Below are 25,310 nucleotides of genomic sequence, written 5' to 3'. Positions count from 1 at the left end.
AATATTTTCATATAAAGACCAGCAACTCATAACAAACAATGACTTTTTTTATGAATCAAAACTGAACAAGATTTATTTGGAGTTTTGTTCTCTTAGTGTATTATATATGATTACCTAATAGATGGGCTTTTCTTCTCAATCCCCACCACTCACCATAGTCACCTCCCCCACGCACTCACACAGAAACACCCTGATACCTTGCAGAGCTGAACTGACTTAACACAAAGGAGCCTTATGTAATAAAATTCCACACTGGGAGGGAGATAGAGAATCTTTACCCTCATCAGGTAGAGGAAGTTTATTCTCAGAAAGGAAATTTAAGTTTTCTTGGCTGCCCTACCCCACCCTCACCCTGCCCAGGGTTAAATAAAACCCTTGAGAGGGCTCCGCTTTCTACACCTTCAGCCTCAGGACTTCAAACTCCTCTTCTGTTCTTACTCAGCAGTGCAGCTAACTGGAGCTTTTAAGGAAGCCTCAGAGGGAAATAAAAAGGGCTAAGGTAGAAGAGAAGGTCTAGGGAAGACCCTGAAAGGAATGTGTAATACACCCTTAGGATCAAGCAGAAAAGTTGTGTCCATGCCCGAGACTGGACACAGATCGAACAAAATTGAAGTCACCCCAGATCATGTCAACTCTAGGATTCTAAATTAGACTACATTATTGAAGCAGAAGTTAAAAAACAAAAGTAAAAACTGATGGCAAATCCTTCAGGATTTTCTATGGATGTTTGTCCAAGATAGCCAACTCTCTCATCCTTCCCTTCCCCTGCAGTTCTCTTGCAGTTAAGACTGGACATCTAGGGGCGCCTGGGTGGCTCAGTGGGTTGGGCCGCTGCCTTCAGCTCAGGTCATGATCTCAGGGTCCTGGGATTGAGCCCCACATCGGGCTCTCTGCTCAGAGGGGAGCCTGCTTCCCTCTCTCTCTGCCTGCCTCTCCATCTACTTGTGATTTCTCTCTGTCAAATAAATAAAATCTTTAAAAAAAAAAAAAAAAAAAAAAGACTGGACATCTAGTTTTCTACATCAGGGATGGCTGGAAGAAAACAAAGATCACAAGTTAGACCAAGAAATCAAAGGAGCGTGTTATTGACCACCCATATCCTTTCTAAATAACAGTGGTACATTTAAATGTATTAACCACCTAAAATCAGACATTAACAGGCCCTGAGACACCATTTCTGCTATTCAGTATTTAAATTGTTTAGTATCTTTCTTAGGAATTTTGTCATAGATTCAGTATCTGCTTAGTATTTTTCTCAAAATTTTAAACTTTCTATATATCTAGTAACTTTTTGAAGCTTAGTAAATTATAGATTTTTCACTCATGATGGCAATTTCTTTTCTTTTTTTTTTAAATGAGTCTCTCTTTTTTTTTTTTTTTAAGATTTTATTTATTTATTTGACAGACAGAGATCACAAGCAGGCAGAGAGGCAGGCAGAGAGAGAGAGAGAGGAAGAAGCAGGCTCCCTGCTGAGCAGAGAGCCCGATGTGGGGTTCGATCCCAGGACCCTGCGGGATCATGACCTGAGCAGAAGGCAGAGGCTTTAACCCACCGAGCCACCCAGGCGCCCCGATGATGGCAATTTCTTAAATCAAGGAGCCTATTAAGTGGGCTAATGTCCAGGAAAACATATAAGCAAATGCAAAATACTACTAGCACTTATTCAAATAAAAGGATTTCTTTGGGACCCTTTGAGAACATTATGGCATATGGGAGAGTGCTGCCATAGGCCAAGTTTGAGATAATTTCAGGTCAAAATATAAAGCAGCTTTTTGAAGTGAAATAACTTATTAGCCTAAGTTAGAGCTACTTAATATTACATTTCTTCTAAGCATCCCCTCAGAACCAGCTGTTGCCTTAATTACATAATCAGGTCAATTGTGATGCTCATTTGTAACTTTGCTATCAGGTATGGCCAGATGTTTCATTTAACCTCTAATGTAAATAAAACATCTGATAAAATTTTGCAATGCCTTTGTAAACAGCTGTTTGATCCAGAAGCTTACTGCTGAAGCAGCTATACTGATCTGGTCATTCTCTTTACATAATGTCAAAGTAATTGTCTTGATCCTTGGGAGAACTGCCGCTATAGGTGTTATAAAGTCTTTCATTACAGCATGTTAGATCTCTTTCAAATGGCTAATGTCTAGTCAACACATGTTTAGTCTACCCAACAAGAATTTATTAAGTACATTTAAAATGTACAAAGAAATTGCTGGTCTATTTCTCTGAGAATGTAAATGTAAGTTGAGTGCATTGTTAAAGCAATTTTATTCTATGCTTAATATTATAAAACAATGTTTGAGCAGCCTTTACACAATGGGCTCTGAGTTAACAGCACACTTTTCCAGGTTTATTAATACATCTAAGAATGATATTCCTCATGTCCTCAAATTTTTTATTCCTTGCTTAACACAGGCATATTTCTACCATTGTAATTATGTCATGTGATTAAAATAATTAGTAGGATGGTAAAAAGTTGATGCTTGAATTGCTTAAACTAAATTAAGGTAATATTTTAGACAGAATAAAATATTTAGCACTTCTAGAAGGACAAATACATAATCTAAAACAAATAAGCTGTCATATTTTTAAAATGTTAGCAAATGAGTATTTATGGTCCATTCTAATGAATATTGACCAAGTTCTCTTATTTTAGATTTTTTTTTTTTGCTTAAGAACTCTAAGAATGGGGCATTATACAAAATTAGCTGCATGCAAATAAGGAATAGTTATTAAAGTATTAAACAATTCAGAGATTTTCATTCAACATTTGGAAAATCAATGTATTCTATTTATATATTATATTTATGTCTTAATAGACCTTAGGATTATTAGAAATTTAAACATTTGTTGATTTAGTATATAATCCATATTTTTATTTATGTACATTACTTTAGGGGTTTTCCAAATACACATTCCTACCAATTTCTATATCTTTGGTTCTATAATTTGTTTTTTAATTCAATTTTCCCAGCCTTTGCACCTACATTTATTATTGTCTACACACAAAAAACTAAGTAAGAAGCACTCGTTTAAAAATGCTTTATAAGATTCAATATTTGCATGTATTTCACTTTCTGTTCTGAAAGCTGTTGAGCCATTCCCCACCCCCACCCCAGGAAAGTTCCTTCATGCAAACTGTAAGAAAGCAGAATCTTCCAAGGGATGGCATAGCCAAGCTCAGCCTCCTGAAAAACTCTCAGAGCTATCCTTGGATTCCCAAGTTTCTGTACTGCAGCTCAAAGCTAAGGGACTTTTGGACATTCAGAGACACAGTGGTATCTAAGTCATCCATTTATATTACGTTAAGCTAAGTGATTTAAGATGGATTTAAAGGCAAGGGGGAACTGCATCATTGTCCTCCAACAAAGAGTTAGAGGGAAGGCACCCTCTAACATGCAGATTTAGCCCAGATGACCCTAGACATGAACTGGATAAAGAGCAACATTCCTCATCAGTGGAAGCCAAGAGGACTGTTTAGTGTATTACATGAAAAGTTTGGTAGCATTAAAGCTCTTGCATGTGTATGAATGCATGCGTGTGTGTGAGTGTGTGCTATAGTTTCCCCAATGGGGGAAATCCATTTTCAGCTTAGGTTCTATTCAGTAACTTATTCTTCCTACCGAAATAAGTGGATTAAAAACACTCCTTTCATCACCATCACAGAGACTGACCACAGCCCACAGGGGTGAGCACAGATACAGAGATTAAAGCTGCAGGGCCACACCAATATAAACAGAAACCAACGTGCTGTAATAGGCACACAGGAGCAAGCATTTTGAAGAGTGGAATAGAGGTAAGCAAAGCCTCTGCAACAACGCTGTTGATGACATCCTGCACTTGAGATGAGCTTTGAAGAAGTCCATAATTAGAAAAGAACAAGCTCAATGATGAAAGGAAGGAACCAGACCAGACAAAATGGTTAGAAACAGTCCCCCAGAACGCTTTTCACAGGATGTAAACAATGGAAGAAAAGTATGAAACAGAAAAAAAGATATATTCTCAGAATGTTTGGCTAAGGAATATTTTTCACCAACTTCTAATAAGGGAATATTGGAAATGACCTCAGAACCTTCACGTATCATTTGTGGCTTATTGTATATTGTATTTAAATCAACTATACCAGGGCACCAATACAGAGTGGCTCTGTCAGTTAAGCATCTGCCTTTGGCTCAGCTCATGATCTTGGGGTCCCGGGATCCAGACCCTCATCAGACTCTGCACTCAGTAGTGAGTCTGCCTGAAATTCTTTGTCTTTGCCCCTCGCACTTGTGCTCTCTCTCAAATAAATAGTCTTTTTTAAAGATAAATAAATTAAAAATTATACCCAGTCATCTTCAGACTATTTATATACTCATTCAAAACTAATCATTTTGGGGGTGCCTAAGTAGCTCAGTCATTAAGTGTCTGCTTTGGTTCAGGTCATGATCCCAGGGTCCTGGGATAGAGCCTGGTGACAGGCTCCGTGCTCAGCAGGAAGCCTGCTTTTCCCGTTCCCACTCCCCCTGCTTCTGTTCCCTCTCTCACTGTCTCTCTTTCTGTCAAATAAATAAATAAAATCTTAGGGGAAAAAAACCAACTAAAATAAACATTTTGTTAACTTTAGGGGATAAGGATTCCTTCAGGTAAGATTGTAAACAGACCATCACAATCAAGATTTTGATACTCACTGTGTGTAGAACAAATAAGTAGCACCTGACAGCCAACTATGCCAAAATGCTACCCATTATACCTGCAGCCATGTGAGTTGTTTGCAGAGTAGTCACCTTGGGATGATATGCACTGCTTTGAAGAGCTGTGATGGTGCCCGAACCACTGGAGGAAAATCTCTTCTGGAATTGCTTTCATCATCCCTAATGCATGTTTTTTACTTTTGTGATTAGACGATATTTTCTTTTGAGGGTAAACGGAATTTGAGAATATAATAGCTAAATGGCATTCTGAACCAATTCTAATGAAAAAAACTGTGTGCTCAACTAAGAAAGGCTAATTTGAATAGATAAGCTCTACTTTCTTTGCTAAAAATCCATCATGTTACATTTCAGACACACTTGTGACCATGTGCCTAGAAAAATGTTTAACATTGTAAATCACAATACTCATTTTCATTTGTTTAATGGCTTTTTAGAATATTAGGGGGCCAAAATATATACCTAAAGAGTAAAACAAGGACTGTTCCCAAAACAAAGGCTGGTAATATGAAAAAAGTCACTTAAAATTCAGAAAGAGCACTTCACAATAAAAGCACTGGCAGGTGCCTTGACCTCTTTGTCACACTACCACTCCAATTGTATAGTAAGAATAAATGCTGCTAAGTGAAATAAGTCAATGAGAGAGAGACAATTATATGATCTCACTCATACGTATAATTTAAAAAACAAAACAGAGGATCATAGGGGAAGGGAGGGAAAAACAAAACAAGATAAAACCAGAGAGGGAGACAAACCATAAGAGACCCTAAACTACAGGTAACAAACAGGGTTGCAGGGGTGGCGAGAATGATGGGATAACAGGGTGATGGACATCAAGGAGGACACATGATATAATGAGCATTGGGTGTTACATGCAACTGATGAATCACTGACCTCCACCTTGGAAACTAATGATACACTATATATTAATTTATTTAATTTAAAAAAAAAAAAGAATAGACACATTAGCATCTTCCTAAAGGACTCTGGCTCTAAAATCGTTTTTGGAGTTGTCTAGATAGTAAGCATAGACTCTGGAGACAGAGGGCCTGAGTTCAAGTTCCATCTCTACCTCCTCCTAGGTGTGTGATTTGGAGCAAGTTGTTTAACCTCTGTGCCTCAGTTCTCTCAGCTTAGAATGTGTCGGAGGCAGGCCCCTGGCCAGGGCGGCCTCCGCCATTAAAAGATGGCGCCTGGCTAGTTACCAGGTTAGGATTGCCTCGTGAGACTAAGCAGAATGTCCAAAGAGGAAGTAAACAGCATTGGTTGCTAGCGAAGTTGTTCATTTAGGTGCGCAGCCTGATTTGCTCCCTCCTGTACCCTGCTCGCTGATGGGTCATGTAAGCGTATATAAGTGTGTAGACTTGCGGAAATAAAGAGAGAGGATACATCTGAACTGGGGCTTCTTGTCGTCCTTGCGGGTCGAGGGCGATAAATGGTGCTGGCACTCGGGAACTAAATAAAGGAACCTTGCAAGGTAATCCGGGGTAAAGCGGGGAGTAAAGGTCCGCAGGTAAGCGGGGACATTAGCCACGTTCAAAAGTGGGAATTCTGCGGTAAAGCGGTGAGTAAAGGTCGACTGAAGTATATGCGTGTAAAAAGTTAATGTGCTAGTTAGTGTCTTTAATGTCCACGTGTGTTCATAATGGGATCTGAAGTATCTAAAGTGCGGTTGGAAGGGTCTTTAAAAGACCTGCTGAAAGCCAATGGAACTCCACTAAAAGCAAAAACTGCTCAGGCCTTTTTGAATACAGTGGAAAAGGTGGCTCCATGGTTCCTAGATGAAGGCTTGTTAAACATACCTCAATGGGACCACCTGTGATCCAGGGTTTGGCCCCTGTGAAACCTATTAATGCCTCGGGGCCATATCAACCTTTTAAGTTGCCCAGGTGCACCAATAACAGGGTATGGCCACCGGAGTGGTCTGGATGTCAGAGTACCTTGCGCTCAGTTTACATCAATGAAATGCATAGCTTTACATTCACTCCACGCTTTCCTACTTATAAAAATAATACCTTTACAGGGTACAATTATTCCTTTCAAAATCCTAAGCAAGGCAATCCCTCCTCTCCCTTTGATGCATGGCAGGTCTGTAACTTGCTAGGAGCATGTACTGATATCTCAGCAGTGTCCATGTTAAATGGTGGCAAATTCCTCAACTTTTCTTATAAACAAAATGACTCTAGTACCTTTGAGACAACAGTTAATGTGTCTTGTCCCCATAATATTACTTATCAGCCCATTCCCATATGCATCTCGCCACCGTTCCTTTCCTCGTGACAAATGCTAGCGAGCTGAATGATACGTTGAATTGCACTAAGAATTGCTATCTTTCCCAGTGCTGGAATGTCATGGCCTTCAAGCTGCCTGTGATTATGTGTATCCCTACCCATGTTCCTATCCCAGTTTCCATTCCAGAGGATAAGTTACCGGTGGTGCTATCCAGAAAGAAGAGAGATTTTGGTTTCACAACCACGTTGTGACAGCATTGGCTATATCTACAGCAGCTGCCACGGCAGCAGCAGTCTCGCTTGCTGCAACTATACCCACTGCGGAAGCTGTGAACACCCTTGCAGAAGGAACGGCGGCTGCCCTTCAAACACAGACTCAGATCAATTCACATCTGCAAGCAGGAATCCTGATAGTCAACCAGAGAGTGGATTTGGTTCAAGAACAAGTGGACATATTGGGGGCCCTATTGGGACTGGGATGTATAGCACTCTTCCCGGCAATTTGTGTAACTCCCATAGCCTATACTAATATGAGTGACTTACAGAATGTCTCCTGACAGCTCTCCCAATACTTGCGGGGGAATTAGTCCGCAGAATTCCAAAACTACACCTGCTACTAGGCATAACAAGGATAAAAAACACCAGAGTTGAGCTTGCAACCCTCCCAGAGATAATCAAAACATTGTAAGATGTGTTAACCTTTACGAAACAATGGGCTAGCATAATTGGTCTGATGACAATCTTCGTAGTGGGCTTGATTCTACTAGTAAGGAAACTGCAAATTTGGAGGCGACAGCAACCTAGGCAACAGCAAGCCATGGTGCAGGCCTTGTTAGCCATCGAGGCTGGAACAAGTGTGGCTAAGTATGCTGGATCAGTAGTCAACGACGGGTAAGATTGGTGGGGGAAATATACCAACCTACGACAGGACGCAGATCATTGATATCTGCCGTCTGATGACAGGTAAGGATATTCCCCGCCACTGACAACCTAAGACAGGAACGATCCCTGCCATAAAAGAAAAAAGGGGGAGATGTCAGAGGCAGGCCCCTGGCCAGGGCGGTCTCCACCATTAAAAGATGGCGCCTGGCTAGTTGCCAGGTTAGGACTGCCTCGTGAGACTAAGCAGAATGTCCAAAGAGGAAGTAAACAGCATTGGTTGCTAGCGAAGTTGTTCGTTTAGGTGCGCAGCCTGATTCGCTCCCTCCTGTACCCTGCTCGCTGATGGGTCATGTAAGCGTATATAAGTGTGTAGACTTGCAGAAATAAAGGGAGAGAAGATACATCTGAACTGGGGCTTCTTGTTGTCCTTGCGGGTCGAGGGCGATAAGAATGGACAGAATAATAGCCTTTAACTCATTGTGTTGTTTTAATAATTAAATGATGAATATATGTGTAGGCCCTTAGGAAATGACCTGGCACTTAGTAAGTGCCAGTAATAATAATACATACGATTATTATTACATAATAAAAATCAGTCTCATTTCTTTGTAGCAGTAGTTAATTGTTTTCTTTTTTAGAATACAAAATATCCATCAGATGCAACAATTTTTTTCATTAGTTTTAGGCTCCCTGTATCACAAGTATCACATCATACATTTTACTTTTTGAAAGATGAAGATCTGCCAAGATTATGTTCTAGACCCAAACAGCAGGTGCCAAGTGGACATCTTAGAAATTGTTTGAGCCAAGGTAGCCACATTATCATAACTGCAACATTACTTAGTGTAATTGTTTAAAAAGGATGGTATTATTTTAAGGATATCCTGCCTAGTAGAAATTCTCTAAGTATTTTTATTGTTAATCTATACATTTCCACAAAAATCTGTGGTAGCCAGAATAATGACTTCCCCAAAACATCCATGTTCTAATCCCCAGAACATGTGTATATGTTACTTCACATGACAAAAGGAACTTTGAAGATGTGATTAAGCTAGAGATCTTAAGACAGAAAGATTATCCTGGATTACTGGGATGGGCCCAATGTAATCACAAGGATCCTCATGAAAAGGAAGCCAGTATGTCAAAGTCAGAGTAGATGTGATGACAAAGTTGAGGTTGGAGTGATGTGGCCACTAACCAAGCCACAGAATGCAGGCAGCTTTTAGAAGTTGGAAAGGGCAAGGATATGAAATCCCTTGCACCTTTAGAAGGAATGAATACCATAGCTGCCTCTGATATTGAAGTTAAGACCACTAAATTTGAATCCCACTTCTGTCCATTTGCTTCTGAGACTTTCTATGGACATAAGTTACTCCAAATTCCCAAGATTCAAAAAGCAAAATGAGTATTTACATTCTATTATTTTTCCTGCATGTATCCACCTAGCATAGTGCTTTGCACGTAACAGCCAGTGAATAACGCTTATTGAATGGATAAATATATTTCATACATGTGAAACATTTGCTATAAAAGAGTGATGAACTCAAATCAACCACTTTTATCCTACTAGGTAGTCAATAAATACATGAATGTGTTGTCAATATATTTATAAAAGCTACTACAACAAGGAAGACTAAAGTAATAAAATCATTCAGCACAAAATTGTGCTGAAAGGATTAAAAATTATTTAGTTTCCTTTCTTTCTTTCACAGACACTGTAACTGAGGCTGAGGCCTGTGAGAAGGAATTCTTCCTGAAGAGTGTGCCTGAAAGGGTGATGGAGTCCAAACTCTGGCTCTTTCATGTATCTCTTATACAAAAAAGTCTTCGTAGGTCTTAATGTTCTGCTGACTACATAATATTGAAAGAGTAAGAAAACCAAGGAGAATTTGGAAGTCATCTGACACTCCCAAATGAACTGCATGTCTTGGGCCCACTAAGCAGAATTCTGGGTAGAAATCAGTATTTCATGTAAATGTATCTTCGCCTCTCGAGAAGTAATAAAATTGGAATAGATGGACCACACCTCGAATGTATTTGATGATAATAGAATCAGTGATACAGCCCAGTATCATCTCAAACTAAACTTGGGAGCCTTTCACAAAAAGAATTATTTAAACCACTGTAAACAACTAGGAATCAGACTAAGGATAGAAATCACATTTTGCTCTCCTTTCACAAAGCAGCTAAAGAATATTATGTTGCTATTTCAATAAGAATAACACTACACTGATAACAGACTCTATTCAAAATTTAATAAAGCATTAGTCCCTTAATCAAAACATGACTATGAGGCTTGGACTGTCGCTGGAAAGCAGAATAATGTGAACAAAAGAGAAATGGAACTGTGTCTGAATATCAACTCTACAAACAAATAACATCTCATTACACATGCAGCAATTAAAGGCAGGAACTTCAAAGCCATTCTCGATTTATCTTTGTCAAGCTCCTGACCAGGGAAAAGTTTGACTCATGAAATCAAAGCAGGTCTGTGGTAAATATCTATCAATCAATAAATCAAATGTCATTAACACATATATAACCATATATGCATTTTTCTTATGCTGAAGACATTATCTACATGAAATTTTTCCCAAAGCACATGAATTATAAATATGTATGTACAAGATAGCCACCAAATTCATAAGTAAATTGCAAATAAAATAAATACAAAAGAAATTACAAATAAAATAAACTTTGATTATAAATTGTATACATAATTAGTAGAAAACACAAGTTTTCCCTCTAATTCAGCATATTTAGTGGTTAAAGAAATCTCTTTTCTGGAATTAGACACTCTGGGTCTAATTCCTGACTCTCCCACTTAAGGAGTTAGGCAGGATAGTAGAACAGTTTTCTCATGGGTAAAATTAAGATAATAATAATGCCTGCTTCACATAGTTGTAAAAATTTAATGAGCTAATGCTTTAAACTCATACATTCATTATCACTCTTCAGAAAAATAGAATTCACTGAAAAGTTTTAGAAATAGTACCTGCCTGAGAAAGCTTGAATTCCATAGAATATATCACACTGTTTACCCCAAAACTGAATTTGATAATTTTACCTCATTTTAAACCCCAAATAATGATTCTTCAAAAGTGTTTACAACCTGGATCCTCAAGTCAGTCTGTATTTATACAAGTTCAATCAGGTTTTAATAATGCTGTAATAGCATCCAATTCCATCTTACAAGCTAATTTTCAGGTTCAGGCTGACAGCTCATATTAACACTTATTGCTCATGTGGACAATGAATTACACTAGATTAGAAATCTATTAACACATGAATACATAAACTTGATATAGAGTTAATGTGTTTTAATAGGTATGCCATATCAAAATGTGCTTTTCAAGTACTTTTTTTGCTTTTATTTTATTTCATTTTATTTTAATTTCTGGGTCTATTCTCCTTAGATGTTGGTGTGCTGGTTGGTAGATTTGTGATTTTCCTATCCTCTCTCTGGCCTTTCTTTAGAATCTGGACAAAGACTACAGTATCTATAATTTTAATGGAACATCAGCTCTTGGTATTAGGACCTGTAAAAAGCAAGGTGTTAAGTCATCTGGGGCAAGGATTAGGCAGCTAGGAGTCATAGCGGAGAAACACAAACACAGCTACAGCGAACACTGCCAGCACGGGGGAAACATGGAAAGAGTTTGTGCAGCAGCTAGAGCAGGGAGATGACATAGTTAAGCAAGAATTGCACATTCTCAAGTTATATACAGGAAAGGAGGTCCTGATCACCTGGAATGTGACAGGTAGATGGAATGCATTTGAAAGGGAGATGTGACCTCTATTACAGCTAGAACTGTAGTCCCAGTTTTTTGGTAAGTCAGTGCAGAGCCTTGTTTCTCCTTCCTATCAGGTCCTTAAGCTAATAGCCTGTCTCATTTTCTGCCATTCATGGGAGGACAACTACACTGTATTTCCAACTTTGTAGTCACAGTGACTGTAGCTGCTCTGTTTCCAGGTTTCTTGTCATACATTCTCTACAAGGTTTTTCAAGCTTCCACTAACCCTTTGACCTAAAACCATCTGACATCTCTACAATCTTGTTCTTTCCAAGACAAACCCCTATAAAGTTCCTTTCTTCAAAATATGCCCATTCCATGTCCCACCTTTCTGGGTTTGTTTTCTCTGAGAAGGTCCATCCACTCAACTATTCAGTCAGTCAATCTCTCATCCACCCATTTATTCAATCAACAGAGCATAACACAATGAGCCAGTCACCTCCCTGAGTGCTGAAGACCTACAGAGAACAACACAGAAAGATCCGTGTTATCATGGGTTACCTTCCAGTGACAGGACAATAGGATAAAGATAGCAAACGGTTGCCTAGCTTGAGGGCTCAGGAAAGGCCTTATTGAGGTGGTTTACTAGTTTGCTAGGGCACCATACCGAAGTACCACGGAGTGAGTGGCAAAAATACCAGGAATGTGCTTTCTCATAATTCTGTAAGCTAGATGTCTAAGATCAAGATGTTCCTTCTGTTGTTTGTCTTCTTGGCCTGTTAATACAGGCCTTCTTGGCCTGTATTAACATTGCCTTCCCTTTGTATATGTCTGTGTCCTAAACTTCTCTTCTTATGAAAACAGAAGTCCCACTGGATCAGGGGCCACTCTTTGATCTTTTTTAAATTTAATTACTTTGTTAAGGACCTTATCTACAAACACCTTCAATGTTACGTATTGAATTCTGTGTCTTCAAAATTCATACGTTGAAGCCCAAATCCAAATGTAACTACATTTGGAAACTGGGACTTTAAGGAGATAATTAAGATTCAATAAAATCATAAGAGTAAGAGGAGTCAAGATGGCGGAGAAGTAGCAAGCTGAGACTGCTTCAGCTAGCCGGAGATCAGCTAGATAGCTTATCTAAAGATTGCAAACACCTGAAAACCCATCGGCAGATCGAAGAGAAGAAGAACAGCAATTCTGGAAACAGAAAATCAACCACTTTCTGAAAGGTAGGACCGGCGGAGAAGTGAATCCAAAGCGACGGGAAGATAGACCCCGGGGGGAGGGGCCGGCTCCCGGCAAGCAGCGGAGCAACCGCGCACAAAATCAGGACTTTTAAAAGTCTGTTCGGCTGAGGGACAACGCTCCAGAGGCTAAACCGGGGCAAAGCCCACGCGGGGTCAGCGTGGCCTCAGGTCCCGCAGGGTCACAGAAGGATCGGGGGTGTCTGAGTGTCGCAGAGCTTGCGGGTATTGGAACGGAAAAGCCGGCTACAGAGACAGAGCCGACAGTAAGCTCGCAGCTCGGTGTTACCTTGAACCGGTCACAGGCTCGGTGAGCTCGGAGCGCGGCCGGAGGTCAGGCAGACGGGAGTAACTGGGCGCTGTTCTCTGAGGGCGCACTGAGGAGTGGGGCCCTGGGCTCTCGGCTCCTCCGGCCCGAGACCAGGAGGCCGCCATTTGTATTCCCGTCCTCCGGAACTCTACGGAAAGCGCTCAGGGAACAAAAGCTCCTGAAAGCAAACCCGAGCGGATTACTCACCACGGCCCCGGGTAAGGGCGGTGTAATTCCGCCTGGGGCAAAGACACTTGAGAATCACTACAACAGGCCCCTCCCCCAGAAGATCAACAAGAAATCCAGCCGAGACCAAGTTCACCTACCAAGGAGAGCGGTTTCAATACCAAGGAGAGCAGCAGAATTCCAGAGGAGGAGAAAGCCAAGCACGGAACTCATGGCTTTTTTCCTGTGATTTTTTTTAGTCTTGCAGTTAATTTAATTTTTTTTTTCATTTTTTTTTTTTTTCTTCTCGCCTTCGGGTAAAAATTTTTTTTTTAACTGTTACCTTTTTCTTTTTTAACGATTTTTTACTAGTTTATCTAATATATATATTTTTTCTTTTTTAAATTTTTCTTACGTGTTTTCTTTTTTAAAAAAAATTCTTTTCTTTTCTTTTCTTTTTTTTCTTTTTCTTTTTTCTTTTTTTTTTCTTTCTTCCTTTTTAAACCTCTTTTTATCCCCTATCTCCCCACTCACGATTTTGGATCTCTTCTAATTTGGTTAAAGCATATTTTCCTGGGGTTGTTGCCACCCTTTTAGTATTTTACTTGCCCCTTCATTTACTCTTATCTGGACAAAATGACAAGACGTAAAAATTCAACACAAAAAAAAGAACAAGAGGCAGTACCGAAGGCTAGGGACCTAATCAATACAGACATCGGTAATATGTCAGATCTAGAGTTCAGAATGACAATTCTCAAGGTTCTAGCCGGGCTCGAAAAAGGCATGGAAGATATTAGAGAAACCCTCTCGAGAGATATAAAAGCCCTTTCTGGAGAAAGAAAAGAACTAAAATCTAACCAAGGTGAAATCAAAAAAGCTATTAATGAGGTGCAATCAAAAATGGAGGCTCTCACTGCTAGGATAAATGAGGCAGAAGAAAGAATTAGTGATATAGAAGACCAAATGACAGAGAATAAAGAAGCTGAGCAAACGAGAGACAAACAGCTACTGGACCACGAGGGGAGAATTCGAGAGATAAGTGACACCATAAGACGAAACAACATTAGAATAATTGGGATTCCAGAAGAAGAAGAAAGAGAGAGGGGAGCAGAAGGTATACTGGAGAGAATTATTGGGGAGAATTTCCCCAATATGGCAAAGGGAATGAGCATCAAAATTCAGGAGGTTCAGAGAACGCCCCTCAAAATCAATAAGAATAGGCCCACACCCCGTCACCTAATAGTAAAATTTACAAGTCTCAGTGACAAAGAGAAAATCCTGAAAGCAGCCCGGGAAAAGAGGTCTGTAACATACAATGGTAAAAATATTAGATTGGCAGCTGACTTATCCACAGAGACCTGGCAGGCCAGAAAGAGCTGGCATGATATTTTCAGAGCACTAAACGAGAAAAACATGAAGCCAAGAATACTATATCCAGCTAGGCTATCATTGAAAATAGAAGGAGAGATTAAAAGCTTCCAGGACAAACAACAACTGAAAGAATTTGCAAATACCAAACCAGCTCTACAGGAAATATTGAAAGGGGTCCTCTAAGCAAAGAGAGAGCCTACAAGTGGTAGATCAGAAAGGAACAGAGACCATATACAGTAACAGTCACCTTACAGGCAATACAATGGCACTAAATTCATATCTCTCAATAGTTACCCTGAATGTGAATGGGCTAAATGCCCCTGTCAAAAGACACAGGGTATCAGAATGGATAAAAAAACAAAACCCATCTATATGTTGCCTCCAAGAAACTCATTTTAAGCCCGAAGACACCTCCAGATTTAAAGTGAGTGGGTGGAAAAGAATTTACCATGCTAATGGACATCAGAAGAAAGCAGGAGTGTCAATCCTTATATCAGATCAATTAGATTTTAAGCCAAAGACTATAATAAGAGATGAGGAAGGACACTATATCATACTCAAAGGGTCTGTTCAACAAGAAGATTTAACAATATTAAATATCTATGCCCCCAACGTGGGAGCAGCCAACTATATAAACCAATTAATAACAAAATCAAAGAAACACATCAACAATAATACAATAATAGTAGGGGACTTTAACACTCCCCTCACTGAAATGGACAGGTCATCCAAGCAAAAGATCAGCAAGGAAATAAAGGCCTTAAACGACACACTGGACCAGATAGACATCACGGATATATTCAGAATATTTCATCCCAAAGCAACAGAATACACATTCTTCGCTAGTGCACATGGAACATTCTCCAGAATAGATCACATCCTCGGTCCTAAATCAGGACTCAACCGGTATCAAAAGATTGGGATCATTCCCTGCATATTTTCAGACCACAATGCTCTAAAGCTAGAACTCAACCACAAAAGGAAGTTTGGAAAGAACCCAAATACATGGAGACTAAATAGTATCCTTCTAAAGAATGAATGGGTCAACCGGGAAATTAAAGAAGAATTGAAAAAAATCATGGAAACAAATGATAATGAAAATACAACGGTTCAAAATCTGTGGGACACAACAAAGGCAGTCCTGAGAGGAAAATATATAGCGGTACAAGCCTTTCTCAAGAAACAAGAAAGGTCTCAGGTACACAACCTAACCCTACACCTAAAGGAGCTGGAGAAAGAACAAGAAAGAAACCCTAAGCCCAGCAGGAGTAGAGAAATCATAAAGATCAGAGCAGAAATCAATGAAATAGAAACCAAAAAAACAATAGAACAAATCAACGAAACTAGGAGCTGGTTCTTTGAAAGAATTAATAAAATTGATAAAGCCCTGGCCCGACTTATCAAAAAGAAAAGAGAAAGGACCAAATAAATAAAATCATGAATGAAAGAGGAGAGATCACAACTAACACCAAAGAAATACAAACTATTATAAGAACATACTATGAGCAACTCTACGGCAATAAATTTGACAATCTGGAAGAAATGGATGCATTCCTAGAAACATATAAACTACCACAACTGAACCAGGAAGAAATAGAAAGCCTGAACAGACCCATAACCAGTAAGGAGATTGAAACAGTCATTAAAAATCTCCAAACAAACAAAAGCCCAGGGCCAGACGGCTTCCCGGGGGAATTCTACCAAACATTTAAAGAACTAATTCCTATTCTCCTGAAACTGTTCCAAAAAATAGAAATGGAAGGAAAACTTCCAAACTCATTTTATGAGGCCAGCATCACCTTGATCCCAAAACCAGACAAGGATCCCACCAAAAAAGAGAGCTATAGACCGATATCCTTGATGAACACAGATGCGAAAATACTCAACAAAATACTAGCCAATAGGATTCAACAGTACATTAAAAAGATCATTCACCACGACAAGGTGGGATTTATTCCAGGGCTGCAAGGTTGGTTCAACATCCGCAAATCAGTCAATGTGATACAACACATCAATAAAAGAAAGAACAAGAACCATATGATACTCTCAATAGATGCTGAAAAAGCATTTGACAAAGTACAGCATCCCTTCCTGATCAAAACTCTTCAAAGTGTAGGGATAGAGGGCACATACCTCAATATCATTAAAGTCATCTATGAAAAACCCACTGCAAATATCATTCTCAATGGAGAAAAACTGAAAGCTTTACCGCTAAGGTCAGGAACACGGCAGGGATGTCCATTATCACCACTGCTATTCAACATTGTACTAGAGGTCCTAGCCTCAGCAATCAGACAACAAAAGGAAATTAAAGGCATCCAAATCGGCAAAGAAGAAGTCAAATTATCACTCTTCACAGATGACATGATACTCTATGTGGAAAACCCAAAAGACTCCACTCCAAAACTGCTAGAACTTATACAGGAATTCAGTAAAGTGTCAGGATATAAAATCAATGCACAGAAATCAGTTGCATTTCTCTACACCAACAGCAAGACAGAAGAAAGAGATATTAAGGAGTCAATCCCATTTACAATTGCATCCAAAACCATAAGATACCTAGGAATAAACCTAACCAAAGAGACACAGAATCTATACTCAGAAAACTATAAAGTACTCATGAAAGAAATTGAGGAAGACACAAAGAAATGGAAAAATGTTCCGTGCTCCTGGATTGGAAGAATAAATATTGTGAAAATGTCTATGCTACCTAAAGCAATCTACACATTTAATGCAATTCCTATCAAAGTACCATCCATCTTTTTCAAAGAAATGGAACAAATAATGCTAAAATTTATATGGAACCAGAAAAGACATCGAATAGCCAAAGGGATATTGAAAAAGAAAGCCAACGTTGGTGGCATCACAATTCCGGATTTCAAGCTCTATTACAAAGCTGTCATCATCAAGACAGCATGGTACTGGCACAAAAACAGACACATAGATCAATGGAACAGAATAGAGAGCCCAGAAATAGACCCTCAAATCTATGGTCAACTAATCTTCGACAAAGCAGGAAAGAATGTCCAATGGAAAAAAGACAGCCTCTTCAACAAATGGTGCTGGGAAAATTGGACAGCCACATGCAGAAAAATGAAATTGGACCATTTCCTTACACCACACACAAAAATAGACTCAAAATGGATGAAGGATCTCAATGTACGAAAGGAATCCATCAAAATCCTTGAGGAGAACACGGGCAGCAACCTCTTCGACCTCTGCCGCAGCAACATCTTCCTAGGAACAACGCCAAAGGCAAGGGAAGCAAGGGAAAAAATGAACTACTGGGATTTCATCAAGATCAAAAGCTTTTGCACAGCAAAGGAAACAGTTAACAAAATCAAAAGACAACTGACAGAATGGGAGAAGATATTTGCAAACGACATATCAGATAAAGGACTAGTGTCCAGAATCTATAAAGAACTTAGCAAACTCAACACCCAAAGAACAAATAATCCAATCAAGAAATGGGCAGAGGACATGAACAGACATTTCTGCAAAGAAGACATCCAGATGGCCAACAGACACATGAAAAAGTGCTCCATATCACTCGGCATCAGGGAAATACAAATCAAAACCACAATGAGATATCACCTCATACCAGTCAGAATGGCTAAAATCAACAAGTCAGGAAATGACAGATGCTGGCAAGGATGCGGAGAAAGGGGAACCCTCCTACACTGTTGGTGGGAATGCAAGCTGGTGCAGCCACTCTGGAAAACAGCATGGAGGTTCCTCAAAATGTTGAAAATGGAACTGCCCTATGACCCAGCAATTGCACTATTGGGTATTTACCCTAAAGATACAAATGTAGTGATCCAAAGGGGCACGTGCACCCGAATGTTTATAGCAGCAATGTCCACAATAGCCATACTATGGAAAGAACCTAGATGTCCATCAACAGATGAATGGATCAAGAAGATGTGGTATATATACACAATGGAATACTATGCAGCCATCAAGAGAAATGAAATCTTGCCATTTGCAACAACATGGATGGAACTAGAGCGTATCATGCTTAGCGAAATAAGTCAAGCAGAGAAAGACAACTATCATATGATCTCCCTGATATGAGGAAGTGGTGATGCAACATGGTGGCTTAAGTGGGTAGGAGAAGAATAAATGAAACAAGATGGGATTGGGAGGGAGACAAACCATAAGTGACTCTTAATCTCACAAAACAAACTGAGGGTTGCTGGTGGGAGGGGGTTAGGGAGAAGGGGGTGGGATTATGGACATTGGGGAGGGTATGTGCTTTGGTGAGTGCTGTGAAGTGTGTAAACCTGGTGATTCACAGACCTGTACCCCTGGGGATAAAAATATATGTTTATAAAAAATAAAAAATCAAAAAAAAATCATAAGAGTAAAGCCCTAATCTAATAAAACTTATGTCCTTAAAAGAAAAGGGACACTAAGCATGTGCACACAGAGAAGAAACATTTGAAAACGCAATGAGAAGATGGCCATCTGCAAGCCAAGGAGAGATGCCTTAGGAGAAACCACACCAACCAACCCCTTGATCTTGAACTTCCAGCTTTCAGAACTGTGAGAAAATGAATTTATGTTGTTTAAACCACCTACTCCATGGCATTTTGTCATGGCAGCCCTACTAAACCAATAGAATCTCATTCTGAGATACTGCTGATTAGGACTTCAACATATGAATTTGGAGGAAACAAAATTCATAATACAACAGGTAGTTACATATGGACTAATAAGGAAGCCAATCCAGTCCAGCAAAGAATTCTAAGGGAAGTACACCAAGAAGTGAACAAAGCCTCTGGAGGCTCAAGTGAGTTGCCTTCAAAGTCAGCATGGTCCATTCAGAAGTCCAGTGTGCCTAGAGCAAAGTAAGTCAGGGAAAAGGGTTTTAGGAGCAAAGTCCAATTGGGAACTAAGGCCAGCTCACGTAGGACCATGAAGCATATGGCAAGAAGTTTCCATCTCATTGAAGTGGGGCAGCCTTGCATGGCTTTCTTTCAACAGAAGAGTGACATTATCTGATGTTTACGTTTAAAAGATCACCTTCTGGGGTGCCTGGGTGGCTCAGTGGGTGAAAGCCTCTGCCATCAGCTCAGGTCATGACCTCAGAGTCCTGGGATCAAGCCCCGCATCGGGCTTTCTGTCTGCATTGAGTCTGCTTCCCCCCTCTCTCTCTGCCTGCCTCTCTGCCTACTTGTAATCCCTGTCTGTTAAATAAATAAAATCTTAAAAAAAAAAAAATCACTTTCTTCTTGATACATAGAATAGATTGTAGAGATGCTAAAATGGAAGTGCCAAAAGGGTTAGGAGAGGACGAAAGAATGCAGACGACAGATAACGGACCAGGAGGAAGGATGGAGATAAGAAAAAGATGAATTTAAGTAAAAAATCTTTCAGAGGAAGAGCCCTGAGAACTTGCTGATGGATCCAATATTAGGGATGAAGGAAAAAGTAGATGCACAAATCATACATGGGTTTTTGCCCTGAGTATTTGGGTGGATAATAAGAGTATTTTACTGTGATGAGGAGGACGAAGGAGGAACAGATATGATGGAAAGGGTGAAAGAATAGCATTTTGTAAATACTCTTCAGTGACTCAGCTCACCAATCACATGTGATTGTGTTGTTGCTTTGTTTCCTCTTTTAGCAAACATCTAGTTCTCGAATGATGAGAAACATTATTGATGGCTGTCTCTGATAAATGTTACTGCAGTCCAAGTCTCATTTTAACTGTTTTTCCCTATTTCTCTTATCCCACGATATGCACAATCTTCTGGTGGTTTTCCAGAAGCATAATTCCCATATGTAACTTTGTTCCCATGGAAAAGTCAGTTTTAGATCACACTGTTCAAAATAAAGTTCCAGGAATAGAAACTAGGTTTGTTTAGATAAATGTATCACATAGATGAGTTTAATTGTATACGTAAAAATTAAATATACAATGATCCACTTCTATAGAATACAGTAGGCTTTAATAAAATTTGATGCAAAAATAGTCATTTGAGGAGCCACCAAGCTTTTAAATGTTTATGCCATTAAAGCATTATATAAGGCTGCTCCATATTTAAGAACTAAATGGTAATGCTTATATACATTTTCCTTACTAGCATCTCATTTCATTTTTCTCTTGAATTCTGAACAAGTTTTAATCTGTAGGAAAGTGTCCACTGAAGGAATAGCAATCTTTTACATTGCAGGTGACAGGGGAACCCTAAGACACAGGTGAATGATAATGTCAGATTCACATTTTACACGGACTTTTCTGGGAGCTGTGGAGGAGTGAGAAGAAAATGAAAATACTGACAGCAGGGAGATCTGTGAGAGCTATGCCAGCAGAGTGGGCAGGAAGACACCACCCAGAAGGGCTTGAACTAAAGCAGTGGCATAGGTAAAGAGAAAGAAAATGTTGAAACACTATTTTTCACACAGAGTTAGAAGCACCAGGTGATCAGTTGCCAGGTTTCGAGTTTGAGCGACAGTATACTAGATAACGCCACCAACTGAAGTAGGAAGAAAAGAAAAAGGAGAGAGTAAGAACACATGTGAGGGTGGATATGTGTGATGGTTAATTTTATGTGTCAACTGGGTTGGACACAGTGCCCAGATTAAACTTTATTTCTGGGTGTGTCTGTGAGGGTGTTACTGGACAAGATTAGCATTTGAATCAGTGGACTTGGTGGAATAGCTTATCCTCCCCAGTGGGGTAGACATCATCCATTCCACTGAGGGCCTGGATAGAATAAAAAGCCATGGAAGGAGGAATTTAAGGAATTTACTCCTTTCTTCCTGCCTCACTGAAATAACTGGGGCATCTCATCTCTTCTTCTCCTGCCCTTGGATTAAGATTTACAGCATCAGCTCCTCTGATTCTCAGGCCTTCAGAGTCAGTCTGGATTACACAACTGGCTTTCCTAGGCCTTAAGCTTACAGATGGAAGACTGTGGGACTTCTCAGTCTACATTTTATATATGTATATACATATAATCTCCTATTGGTTCTGTTTCTCTAGAGAAAGCTGACTAATTGATGGGAGTGACAGTAACTGTTTTTGAAATAAGATGAATTTGAGGTATTTGTAAATGTCCAAGAGGAGATTCCGTTAGAATCTTATGAAAGAAATCAAGACTAGAAATATATGTTAGGAATATGGTGACTGTAGACTGCATCCCTATAATGTAAGATTATCCAGAGAGGTCAGATAGAGTTGGAGGAGCACAGGGCCAAAGACAAAATCTGTGAAAATATCGACAATTAAGTTGTGGGAAATAGACAGTAAAACATCTGGTAGCTTTTTGTTTTGATATATAAATGCAGCATGCATAATATAGAAATCCAATTAATGAACTGCTGTAATTAAAGATTTTATAAACATGGGAGGGGAGAAGCTTTGCACTATGAAACCTGAAGATTCTAAAAATATGATTTGATAGACGTTGTTATTATCTTCAAAAAAACCTTATTTCATCTTAGTTCTAACATAAGCCTTAATATCTGTACTACTCTAAGGTAGCTAAAATGAAAGTAAACCAAAACATGCACACACACACACACACACACACACACACAACACACACTGCTTAACGCAGCGTCAGAAAGCATCCAAAACTCTGCAGCAGAGACTTACCTTCATTACTATCATCATAGTCACTTTAAAAATGTGATTTAATGCAAAATTCCTTAGGGTGAGGTGCATAGATCACTAGCAATCACCTAGAGTACAAAGGAATCTGCCAAGAATTTTTAAGTTTCCAGACAAGAAACAATGAGACAGTTCTGCTAACATATATTTAATAAGTTTGAAATGTAAAACAAAGATGTTCACAAAAATTGCCAAAAGTATTTAATAATCATTTCTGAAAAATTGTGCTGCTATTTTTTTTATCTTGGAAAACATGTATGTTCTCATCATTTGCATGACATATTTTATAACTTTTTATTTTCCTTGTTATTATTAGGTTTCTTTAAATTCTTCATTCTCAAAACTAGGTTAGTGGTTCAAAATTGATTCATCAAAGCATCAAAATGTATAATTGAAAAAGCAATGTAACTATAGTTACTCAGATTAATGTTTATAGTAGTAAATAGAAAATATAAAATGTGAACCTGAAAATGTGATTATTTTATACATGCACCCAAAAAGTAAGAGTGCAACTAGAAAAACAGATAATAAATACCTGAGCATTCCTTGTTTTATCTCTGGTAGCTAGACAATTGTCTGTTATAAAAGTCTGACAATTAGTGGCATGATTACTTCATGCTATTTTCAAAGAAAGCATTGTTACTCTTCAAGTAAGTCAAATTTTTCACAAAGGAGCATAAAATGATGCTCATTATTTGAAAATATTGTTTGAAAACACCATGTCACTACTTCTGAAAAATCTGTAAGGTCAGTCATTATTAGTAACAAATGATGTTCAATCAATGTAATATATACCACATTAATAAAAGAAAGGGAAAAAAATACCACACATGATCATCTCAAATGACACAAAAGGAGCATTTGACAAAACCTAATACTCTTTCATGATTAAAAAAAAGAAACACCCAGAGAACTAGAAATGGAAAGGAACTTCTTCAACATGATAAAGAGTATCTATGAAAAATCCACAGCTAATTTTACACTTAGTGATGGAAGACTGAATTCTTTCCCTCGTTGATCAAGAGTAAGACAATATGTCCTTTCTTGTCACCTCTATTCAACATTACACTGGAAGTGCTAGCCAGGAAATATAGGCAAAAAAAGGAAATAAATGACATCCAGATGGGAAAGGCAAGAATATAAGTATCTTTATTGGCTGATGACATGATCTTATACAGAGAAAATCTTAAATAATCTACAGAAATACAATGAAAGTGAATTTAAAAATTAAGCAATTTGGCAGGATACAAAATCAGTTCTACTTCTATACAATAGTGTTGAACAATCTAAAAGTGAAGGTAAGGAAACAACTCCATTATGATGGCATCAAAGAAAATAAAATACTTAAGAATTTAACCGGGGGAGGAGTCAAGATGGCGGAGAAGTAGCAGGCTGAGACTACTTCAGCTAGCCAGAGATCAGCTAGATAGCTTATCTAAAGATTGCAAACACCTGAAAATCCATCGGCAGATCAAAGAGAAGAAGAACAGCAATTCTGGAAACAGAAAAACAACCATTTTCTGAAAGGTTGGACTGGCGGAGAAGTGAATCAAAAGCGACGGGAAGATAGACGCCGGGGGGAGGGGCCGGCTCCTGGCAAGCAGCGGAGCAACAAAGCACAAAATCAGGACTTTTAAAAGTCTGTTCCGCTGAGGGACATCGCTCCAGAGGCTAAACCAGGGCGAAGCCCATGCGGAGTCAGCATGGCCTCAGGTCCCGCAGGGTCACAGAAGGATCGGGGGTGTCTGAGTGTTGCAGAGCTTGCAGGTATTGGAACGGGAAAGCCGGCTACAGAGACAGAGCCGACAGTAAGCTCACAGCTCGGTGTTACCTTGAACCGGTCACAGGCTCGGTGAGCTCGGAGCGCGGCCGGAGGTCAGGCAGACGGGAGTTACTGGGCGCTGTACTCTGAGGGCGCACTGAGGAGTGGGGCCGCGGGTTCTCGGCTCCTCCGGGCCGGAGACCAGGAGGCCACCATTTGTATTCCTGTCCTCCGGAACTCTACGGAAAGCGCTCAGGGAACAAAAGCTCCTGAAAGCAAATCCAAGCAGATTAATAAGCCTGGCCCCTAGTAAGGGTGGTACAATTCTGCCTGGGGCAAAGACACTTGAGAATCACTACTCCAGGCCCCTCTCTCAGAAGATCAACAAGAAATCCAGCCAAGACCAAGTTCACCTACCAAGGAGTGCGGTTTCAATACCAAGGAGAGCAGCAGAATTCCAGAGGAGGAGAAAGCAAAGCACGGAACTCATGGCTTTCTCCCTGTGATTTTTTTAGTCTTGCAGTTAATTTAATTTTTTTTCTTTTTCATTTTTTTTCTCTTCTTCAGCTAAATTTGTTTTAACTTTTACCCTTTTCTTTTTTAACGTTTTTTAACTAGTTTATCTAATATATATTTATTTCTTTTTTATATTTTTCTTTACTCATTTTCTTTTTTTTAATTCTTTTTTTTTTCTTTTTCTTTTTTTTTCCTTTCCTTCTTTTTGAACCACTTTTTATCCTCTTTCTCCCCCCTCACGATTTGGGATCTCTTCTGATTTGGTTAAAGCATATTTTCCTGGGGTTATTGCCACCCTTTTAGTATTTTACTTGCTCCTTCATATACTCTTATCTGGACAAAATGACAAGGCAGAAAAATTCAACACAAAAAAAAGAACAAGAGGCAGTACCGAAGGCTAGGGACCTAATCAATACAGACATTGGTAATATGTCAGACCTAGAGTTCAGAATGACAATTCTCAAGGTTCTAGCCGGGCTCGAAAAAGGCATGGAAGATATTAGAGAAACCCTCTCGGGAGATATAAAAGCCCTTTCTGGAGAAATAAAAGAACTAAAATCTAACCACGTTGAAATCAAAAAAGCTATTAAGGAGGTGCAATCAAAATAGGAGGCTCTCACTGCTAGGATAAATGAGGCAGAAGAAAGAATTAGCGATATAGAAGACCAAATGACAGAGAATAAAGAAGCTGAGCAAAAGAGGGAGAAACAGCTACTGGACCACAAGGGGAGAATTCGAGAGATAAGTGACACCATAAGAAGAAACAACATTAG

The sequence above is a fragment of the Mustela lutreola genome, chromosome 3, assembly GCF_030435805.1.
Source record: "Mustela lutreola isolate mMusLut2 chromosome 3, mMusLut2.pri, whole genome shotgun sequence".
NCBI classification, from domain to species: Eukaryota; Metazoa; Chordata; class Mammalia; order Carnivora; family Mustelidae; genus Mustela; species Mustela lutreola.
Note: the sequence above shows the minus strand (reverse complement) of the source record.